Below are 10609 nucleotides of genomic sequence, written 5' to 3'. Positions count from 1 at the left end.
TGATGTTGACAGAGGAGAGTTGGTCCTTCAGTTGAATGAGGGCTACCTTGTATTTAAGACTCAAGGTTCTCCTTCTGTAACCATGGAGAGGAAGCATGAAAAGCTTCTCTCAAGACAGAGTCAAACAACACCCCCACATTTAAACTCTATGTTTGGTGTTTGGAGGCCACAACCAAACTCTAAGTTTGGTGTTGAGAGGCCACAACCAAACTCTAAGTTTGGTGTTAAGAGGCCCCAACATTGCTCTGATTTTCTGTGAGGCTCCATGAGAGCTCACTGTCAAGCTATTGACATTAAAGAAGCGCTTGTTGGGAGGCAACCCAATGTTATTTAATTATATCTATTTATTTTCCATTGCTATTTTATGTTTTCTTTAGGTTGATAATCAGTGGAGTCACAAAAAATACTGAAAAATAAAAAACAGAATGAAAAAGCAGTATTAAAAATAGCTCACCCTGGAGGAAGAGCTTACTCGCGTTTAAATGCCAGTAAGAAGCATCAAACTGGCATTTAACGCCAGAAAGAAGCATCAAGCTGGTGTTAAACGCCAGAAACAAGCACCAGACTGGCGTTTAACGCCAGAACAGAGCATGGAATTGGCGTTTAATGCCAAGAATGGGAGAAAAGCTGGCGTTAAACGCCAGAAACAAGCAGCAAGCTGGCGTTTAACGCCAGACATGCATTCTAAGGGCGTTTTGCATGCCTACTTGGAGCAGGGATGCTAAGTCCTTGACCCCTCAGGATCTGTGGACCCCACAGGATCTCCACCTACCACACCTATTCTTCTCTCCTCTTCACACATTTTCATAACACTCTTCCCCAAATACCCTTCACCAATCACCTCCATACCTCTTCCCCAAAAACCCCACCTACCTCCAAAATTAAATTCCTTTCCCTCCCAAACCCAACCCTTGGCCGAATACACTCTCTCACTCCATCTCCTCCATTTTCTTCTTCTTCTACTACTTTCTTTCTTCTTTTGCTCGAGGACGAGCAAACCTTTTAAGTTTGGTGTGGTAAAAGCATTGCTTTTTATTTTTCCATAACCATCAATAGCACCTAAGGCCAGAGAAACCTCAAGAAAGAGGAAAGGGAAGGCAATTGCTTCCACCTCTGAGTCATGGAAGATGGAGAGATTCATCTCAAAGGTCTATCAAGACCACTTCTATGAAGTTATGGCCAAGAAGAAGGTGATCCCTGAGGTCCCTTTTAAGCTAAAAAAAAGCGAGTATCCGGAGATCTGACTAGAGATTAGAAGAAGAGGATGGGAAGTTCTCTCTAATCCTATTCAACAAGTCGGAATCTTAATGGTTCAAGAGTTCTATGAAAACGCATGGATCACTAGGAACCATGATCAAAGTATGAACCCGAATCCAAAGAATTGGCTTACAATGGCTCGGGGGAAATACTTAGATTTCAGTCCAGAAAATGTAAGGTTGGCGTTCAACTTGCCAATGATGCAAGAAAACGCACGCCCCTGCACTAGAAGGGTCAACTTTGATCAAAGGTTGGACCAAGTCCTCATGGACATATGTGTGGAAGGAGCTCAATGGAAAGTTGACTCAAGAAGAAAACCGGTTCAATTGAGAAGACCGGACCTTAAGCCTGTAGCTAGAGGATGGTTAGAGTTCATCCAACGCTCTATCATTCCTACTAGCAACCGATCCGAAGTAACTGTGGATCGGGCCATCATGATCCATAGTATCATGATTGGGGAGGAAGTGGAAGTTCATGAGATTATACCTCAATAACTCTACAAAGTGGCTGACAAGTCCTCCACTTTGGCAAGGTTAGCCTTTCCTCACCTCATTTGCCACCTCTGCAATTCGGCTGGGATTGACATAGAGGGAGATATCCTCATTGATGAGGATAAGCCCATCACTAAGAAAAGGATGTAGTAAACAAGAGATCATGGACCTCAACAAGAGCATGAGAAAATTCCTCACCATGAAATCCCTGAGATGCCTCAAGGGATGCACTTCCCTCCACAAAACTATTGGGAGCAAATCAACACCTCCCTAGGAGAATTAAGTTCCAACATGGGACAACTAAGGATGGAACACCAAGAGCACTCCATCATTCTCCATGAGATTAGAGAAGATCAAAGAGCTATGAGGGAGGAACAACAAAGACAAGGAAGAGACATAGAGGAGCTCAAGAGCACTATTGGTTCTTCAAGAAGAGGAACACGCCACCCTCACTAAGGTGGACCCGTTCCTTAATCTCCTTGTTCTTATTTTCCTATTTTTCGGTTCTTGAGCCTTAAGTTTTATTTATGTTTATGTCTTTACTATTTGATCATTAGTGTTTAAGTGTCTATGTCTTAAAGCTATGAATGTCCTATGAATTCATCACCTCTCTTAAATGAAAAATGCTTTTAATCACAAAAGAACAAGAAGTACATGATTTCGAATTCATCCTTGAAACTAGTTTAATTATTTTATTGTGGTGACAATACTTTTTGTTTTCTGAATGAATGCTTGAACAGTGCATATGTCTTTTGAATTTGTTGTTTATGAATGTTAAAATTGTTGGCTCTTGAAAGAATGATGAAAAAGGAGAAATGTTATTTGATGATCTGAAAAATCATAAAAATGATTCTTGAAGCAAGAAAAAGTAGTGAATAGAGAAAAGCTTGCGAAAAAAAAGAAAGAAAAAGAAAAAAAGCAAGCAGAAAAAGCCAATAGCCCTTAAAACCAAAAGTTTATCCTATTTGATTTTCAGTTGCTTGGGGACAAGAAACAATTTAAGTTTGGTGTTGTGATGAGCGGATAATTTATACGCTTTTTGGCATTATTTTTATATAGTTTTTAGTATGATTTAGTTAGTTTTTAATATAATTTTATTAGTTTTTAAATAAAAATCACATTTCTGGACTTTACTAGGAGTTTGTGTGTTTTTCTATGATTTCAGGTAATTTCTGGTTGAAATTGAGGGACTTGAGCAAAAATCTGATTCAGAGGCTGAAGAAGGACTGCAGATGCTGTTGGATTCTGACTTCCCTGCACTCGAAGTAGATTTTCTGGAGCTACAGAAACCCAATTGGCGCGCTCTCAATTGCGTTGGAAAGTAGACATCCAGGGCTTTCCAGCCATATATAATAGTCCATACTTTGCTCGTGTTTTGATGATGCAAACTGGCGTTCAAACGCCAACTTCCTGCCCTATTCTGGAGTTAGACGCTAGAAACAGGTTGCAAATCAGAGTTAAATGCCAGAAACAGGCTACAACCTGGCATTTAACTCCAAAAAGAGTCTCTACACATGAAAGCTCAATGCTCAGCCCAAGCACACACCAAGTGGCCCCGGAAGTGGATTTCTACATCATTTACTTATCTTATGTAACCCTAGCTACTAGTTTAGTATAAAAACTACTTTTAGTGATTTATTTTACATCTTTTGATCATCCTTGATCAGGGATCAGTCTTTTTCCCTATTTTCGAATTCATATGCCATTTGGGGAGGCTGGCCATTCGGCCATGCTTAGACCTTGTTCTTATGTATTTTCAACGGTAGAGTTTCTACACACCATAGATTAAGGTGTGGAGCTCTGCTGTTCCTCATGAATTAATGCAAAGTACTATTGTTTTTTTATTCAACTCAAGCCTATTTCTTCTCTAAGATATTCATTTGCACACATGAACATGATGAATGTGATGACTATGTGACGGTCATCACCATTCTCACTTATGAACGCGTGCCTGACAAACATTTCCGTTCTACATTAAAGCAAGCTTGAATGCATATCTCTTAGCCTCCTGATTTACGATCAGAGTCTTCGTGGTATAGGCTAGAATTATTGGCGGCCATTCTTGAGATCCGGAAAGTCTAAATATTGTCTGTGGTATTCTGAGTAGGATCTGGGAAGGGATGGCTGTGACGAGCTTCAAACTCGCGAGTGCTGGGCGTAGTGACAGACGCAAAAGGATCACTGGATCCTATTCCAGCATGATTGAGAACCGACAGATGATTAGCCGTGCGGTAACAGTGCATTTGGACCATTTTCACTGAGAGGACGGGATTTAGCCATTGACAACAGTGATGCCCAACATACAGCTTGCGATGGAAAGGAGTATGAATGATTGGATGAAGACAGTAGGAAAGCAGAGGTTCAGAAGGAACAAAAGCATCTCCATACGCTTATCTGAAATTCTCACCAATGAATTGCATAAGTATCTCTATCCCATTTTATATTTTAATTATATTTTAACTATCAATTCACCATAACCATTTGAATCCGCCTGACTGAGATTTACAAGGTGACCATAGCTTACTTCAAGCCGACAATCTCCGTAGGATCGACCCTTACTCACGTAAGGTTTATTACTTGAACGACCCAGTGCACTTGCTGGTTAGTTCTGCGAAGTTGTGAAAAAGAACTAAGATTATGAACGTGCGTATTAAGTTTTTGGCGCCGTTACCAAGGAATGAACAATCATGATTTCATGCACCAGAATGCTCTGTGTGTTTCTTGCTGTTTTGGTTGCATGACATAAACAGAGAGCCCTCCACCTCTGGAATCTCTAAAGAAGAGCATCAAGAAATGGAGGAGGACCCAACGAATCTGAGTCATTGCGGGAGTAGTATCCTTACCCCGAATGACAATGCATCCCATGAATTGAAGCATCCGCTCATCACCGTGGTACAAAACAATTGCTCCTATGGAGGAAGTCCACTGGAAGATCCCATTCAGCATTTATCCACCTTCTCAAAAATCTGTGACACAATGAAGCCCAATAGTGTACATCCAGCCACATACAAATTGTTGATGTTCCCATTTTTATTGAAGAACGAGGCTGCTCAATGGCTTGAAGCCTTCCCACAAGGAAGCATCACTAGATGGGAGGATCCAGTGAGTAAATTCCTAACCAAGTTCAACCCACCCCAGAAAATCAGCAAGCCAGAAGCAGAAGTGCAACCATTCACACAAAAGAAAGGAGTAATGGAACTTGAAGGAGTAAATGCAATCATGACCCAAAACAAGCAGATACACCAATAACTTCAACAACAAATGGAGCTAATGGTCAGGAAAATCAACGAGCTACAATTTGCTGTAGAAAATACACGAAACCAATCTCAAATCTCACATGGATGGAATCAATCTGAAAGAGGTTTTGGAGTAATTAACTATGAGCACCAAAATCAAGGGCCAAGGAACCTCAATTATAACAACCCCAGCATCACAAACAAGCACAACCACAACCTCACTAACAACACCCATTACACACCACCACAACACACAAACCTCCAACCCCCTTACACTTCACAATTTTCCCAAAACAATTTTTATCAACCATCTCAGTTTACACAACCACCACTAATTCAGTGCTCTCAAAGAATCTCTAACCTAGAGACAATAATGGAGAAGCTCATGAACCATCAAACCTTAGCAAACACACACCAAGAAGTAGCACTCAGAAATATTGGAGAAAAACTGGGGCAAGTCAATAAATACATTTCAGATCTGAGTGAGAAGAAGGCAAATACCCCTCCCCAGGGCCACTGAGGATAACTCAAGAGACAACGAGAAAGCCACAAAGTGGGAGAAGTGGAAAGAAATCATAGAGGAAAGTGAGAAGGCTATGGAAAAAGAAGCCATTATCCAAGAAAAGCACCACAGAGAAGAGATAGAGGAAAGGAATCCCACAGCAAGAGGAGAAAATCTAAGGCAACAGGATTTTCAGCTTCCATGATCAAAGAATGAAGAATGTCAAGCTAGTGACAATAAAAGAGCGCTTGTTAGGAGGCAACCCAACCTGAGGTAGTTTTCTTTTCATAGCTATTTCAATAAAAAGTTGAGTGGTTCTATCCGTATTGCAAGGAGCTAAGTTTGGTGTTTCACACCAAAACAAATTAAGGAAGAGTGAAGGATGCTAAGTTTGGTGTTCCACCGAAAATCTCATTTGAAAACACATTCTCACCTCTTGCATAAAGGGTTGCTAGTTCCAAGCAGTCAGATAAACCATTGAACCATTGTCTGTCTTCTAGTTTTTAGTTTTATAACCTTCAGCAGAAAAAAAAGGCTTCACATATAGTTGACTTAATGCATAAGAAACATTGGCAAGGGACTAAGTTTGGTGTTCACACACCAAAGTAAGTTCAAGAGCCCACAAATAATTCATGCATGCTAACCATTTTTCAAGTACTTGGGGAACAAGTAATTTTTAATATCATTGCAGAGGTTGTTCTAAGTTTTTGGAAGGATTAAGCATCATCAACCAAAGAGATAAAAGAGGAATGTGATGACCAGCAATGATGATGATGAGGAGTAAAGCAAGTAAAATCCAAAAGGTTGTATTGTTAAGTGATTATTTTGCATCAGACACTACTATGATTGGAAGTTATATTGTACCCCTGTCTGTCTGTCTGTCTAGTATAGTTTCTCTATAATTCAATAATTGAGATGCTTGATTATTTACAACACTACACTCTTCAAACATGCTTGCACTCAATATTTCAATAAGACATCAAAGGAAAATTCTTTGAAAAGAAGGATTGAGGAATTAAAAAGTTTTGAGGCAAGCAAAAGATTAGGAGAAGTGGTGGTTCTAGTTGTATAATTATGCATTAAGGTTGCATGCTTATGAAAACTTGCATGGGAGCTCATAGGCAGGACATAGAGTTCAAAGAAGTATTGTGGAGATTCTCAAACATTTATTGATCTAAGATGTAGCAAACAAAAGAAAATAGAGGAAACACAAAAACAAAAGAACATGGCCCAAGGCTCTGAGCATCAATTACTAGGCAGGAAAGAAGAAAGAAACAAGAACTCAAAGAGTTATTGTCCTAGTAAATGCTTGTGGTCGAAATGTGTCAAAGAGAGAGGCTTGAGCAAGTAAATCCTCAGGGGTGCTTTAACACCTAATACCTTAAAACCAACTGGTTTAGGAGTATTGATTGAAAGCTTATTTAAAGAGCCGCTTTGAGACATGACATTTAGAGTCGAGGCCAAAACACAAAAACTATAAGCTGCTTCAAGGTGATTACCTATAGAGAGATCTCCATGATACCATTTGGATGAAAGTCCTAAGACCTAAGACTTCTAAGATGTGGGGACTAGTAAGCACTGAAGCCCTTGCATGAGCATATAATATAGAGTTCACCCCACTGTAACTTAATCACTTCACTCACAGGATATTACAAGTTATTCTTCAATCTATTCCAATTGAAAGAACCTTTGAGTATAACTCTTTTCTTGCTTGGGGACAAGCAAGGTTTAAGTTTGGTGTTGTGATGACAAGTCATCTTATGCTAGCTTTTCAGGCATTTTTTACTTGTTTCATTAGGTTTTATGCACTTTCCTGCATTGTAAGTAAGTGATTTGGAGTGGATTTGCCTGGTTTTGTTGAATCAATCAACCATCCTTTATTTGACACTAAATCATGAGGTTTAAGCTAAAATTAATTAGTTTTTGAATGATTTAAAGACCTTGTGAATTTGGTGATACTTTGATTGGTTGTTTTGATTACTTGTAGGTGAAGAAAAGAAAAAACCAGAAAGCGTGGCCTATGAAGCGTAGCCCGAAGGAAACAAAAGCGTGGCGCATGAAAGGAGAAAAGCCATAGCGCCCTCTAAGTGAGAACAGCGCTCTCTATTTGAGCGCTACTCAAATCCAAGAAAGTAAATGGCAAGGAAGCTGCGCTCTCTCACTTAACTGAGCGCTACAAGGAACCAAGGAAACAAGACAAAATCAATAGCGCTCGGTTAACTTTGTTAACTTTATCGGGGCTTGGCACAAGAAAATGCAAGGGTAAATGTTTGCTAGTGGAGGCCCCAAGGATCGAACCCTGCACTCGAGGGAGCAAGAAGGAGTGCTACTTGCAAGGAAAATAAGCCAAAATTGGCCGAATTGCATTCACAAGGACTCGAACCAGGGAGCTGGAGGAGCGCTACCTTTGGTTATTCTTCAAATTGGAGCTGAATTGTTCCCACCAAGGTTCGAAGCTAGGGGCTCATTAACAAGGAAAGGGATGCTGCGCTCTCCCAATTCACTGAGCGCTACCCTTCTTGTTTTGCAAAGGAAATGAGCGCTGGTAGAGTGTGACACGGATAAGGCAAGGGAGTGCTGTTCTCTCCTTGTTAACCAAGCGCTAGTGAAGGACACATGCAAGGCTTGGCACGTGAGCAAATTGGCAAGCCAAAAGCACCATGGAGTGCTGCGCTCAATGAGTTAACCGAGCACTCTACTGGGAGCAGCACCCATGGTCCAAATCCAATTAAAATTCCATTTAAATTCAATTTTTCACAAAATTGAAAGGCCCACTCCAAATTCTGAAATTCAAAAATAGGAAGTGTATAAATAGAAGTTAGTTTGATTTAGAGAGGACCTTTTGACACTTTTATTTTTTTACTTTTCATTTTGAAACTCATTTTATTTTTAGATTTTGGGTTTGGGAATTGGGATAGAGAATTAAATTCTCTTCCTCTTTGTTCTTACTTTTACACTCTTCACTCTTTGTTTTGAATCTTGGATTGAGAATTGAAGGAATTCTGTTTCATTCTTGATCTAAGATCTCCCTTTTTTTACTTTCTGCATAATTTTAAGGAATTGTGATTTGGATCTAAGTTTTCTTTACTGCTTTCATCTCTATTTCTTCTACACTTATTCTCTGTTGGATCAAGGAAGGAATTAAGATCTAGACTTGTTTTTTAGTCTCATTCAGCCCCTGAGATCTTCAACTTCACTTTTAGATTTTACAATTAAGTTGAATTTACTTTCTGTATTGCTTCCTTAAGTAATTCTTCTTTTCTGTTTGAGATCTGCTGCATTTCAATTCATCTTTTCTGTTTGAGATCTGCTGCATTTCAATTCATCTTTTACTTCTCTGTTGATTGCTATTTACATTCTCTTGTTTATTTTCTGAGATCCCAGCTCCCAAGGCCCTTTACTATTCAAGCAATTTACATTTCTTGCACTCTAAGCTTCAGCTATTTATATTTCTTACAATCTAAGCTTCTGTCATTTACATTACTTTCACTTTAAGATTAAGCTCCTTTACTTTTTCTCCCCTTTAATTTACTGTCAATTCTCCCTCTCCCTTTAAATTTCATTCAATTTAGCTTCTGTTGAATACAAATCACTCAAATCAAAACTTGTTTGCTTGACTAAATCAACCACTTAATTAAAATTGCTCAATCCTTCAATCCCTGTGGGATCGACCTCACTCATGTGAGTTATTATTACTTGATACGACCCGGTACACTTGCCGGTGAGTTTTGTGTTGGATCGTTTTCCACACATCAACCACTCCACCCAATAACCACACAACAACCACCATCAAGATACATCATCCTCAACCATGCAACCATGTGAAATCAGCAGTAATTTTGCAAAATTGGAGGCTGCCATAGCACAATTGTCAGCACAACTGACAGGAACTATTTCCACTGTTATGAAGAAACAAATGCAGGCTGAAAGAAAGATAGATGCAAACCAAGAGGAGTTCAGATCCGACACAAGGAACCAAGGGGCAGCAATTTCAAAACTGGAAGCACAGGTAGGGAGCTTGTCTAAACAAATACCAATGCCTACACATACATTCCCCAGTGATACCATGGCCAACCCAAGAAGAATCACTCCGAAGTCAAAGCAACCAAGGAGAAGAAGCTGCAAATGACCCTGAAACCAAGAATGAAGATAAGACCCCTATACCATCCCCAGCAAAGCAAGTCCTAAAACCTTATGTGCCAAAGGCACTGATAAACCATTATTTTATGGTTTATATTGTGCTTAATTGTGTGGTTTTATCTAATCTTTACCCACTTATTCATATGATTAGCATGTATTTACAATTCCTTCCCAAAATTACTCCATGGTTAAAAACTTACTTCCTAGAGACTTTTAATTATGTAGTGACGCGCTCGCGTGCCTGACGCGAACGCATGGATTGGAAACTGCACGGATGACGCGAATGCGTGGACGACGCGCACGCGTAGCAAGGCAAAACGCTGGATGACGCGAACGCGTGGATGACGCGATCGCGTGACGTGCGTGATCTGCAGAATTTGCAGAATTCGCTGGGGGTGATTTTGGGCCATGTTTTGACCCAGTTTTTGGCCTAAAAAAGAAGATTAGAGCCAGGGAACATGCAGAGACGGAGGAGGGAGACATTCATTCCGTATAATTTTTAGTTTTTAGATCTGAATTTACTCCTCCTCTAGGTTTTCTCTCTACACATTCATAGTTCTTAGGATTTTGTGTTTATTGCTTTTTGGATTGGGATATTGAGAAGAGTTGTTACCTCCACCAAGACTTCATTATTCTAGTTTGTTTTCCTTACTTGTCACTTACTCTTTCATATCCTTAATTTGTTCAGAATTACTATTGGATTATTTTTTAGAATTTATTAACATAAGAACTACTTTTATTTTTAATTGGTCTTTTGGATTATTATTTATCATGTCTTCCTTTATTTCCCTTTCTTATTTTGTGAAGTTTACATTCATAATGAGCGAGTAGTTCCATAACTTGATTGGGAGTTGATTGAAAGGAGAACCTTGAGTTGGAATGCTCAAGAGTAAAATTGTAATTGGGTTTATTGTTGGATCACCCTCTAGTCACTAACACTAGTCCTTCCCAAAGGAGAGGATTAAAACTTGTGAATAGAAATA

The sequence above is a fragment of the Arachis ipaensis genome, chromosome B05, assembly GCF_000816755.2.
Source record: "Arachis ipaensis cultivar K30076 chromosome B05, Araip1.1, whole genome shotgun sequence".
In the NCBI taxonomy this organism is placed as follows: Eukaryota; Viridiplantae; Streptophyta; class Magnoliopsida; order Fabales; family Fabaceae; genus Arachis; species Arachis ipaensis.
This window is presented reverse-complemented; position numbering follows the sequence as displayed.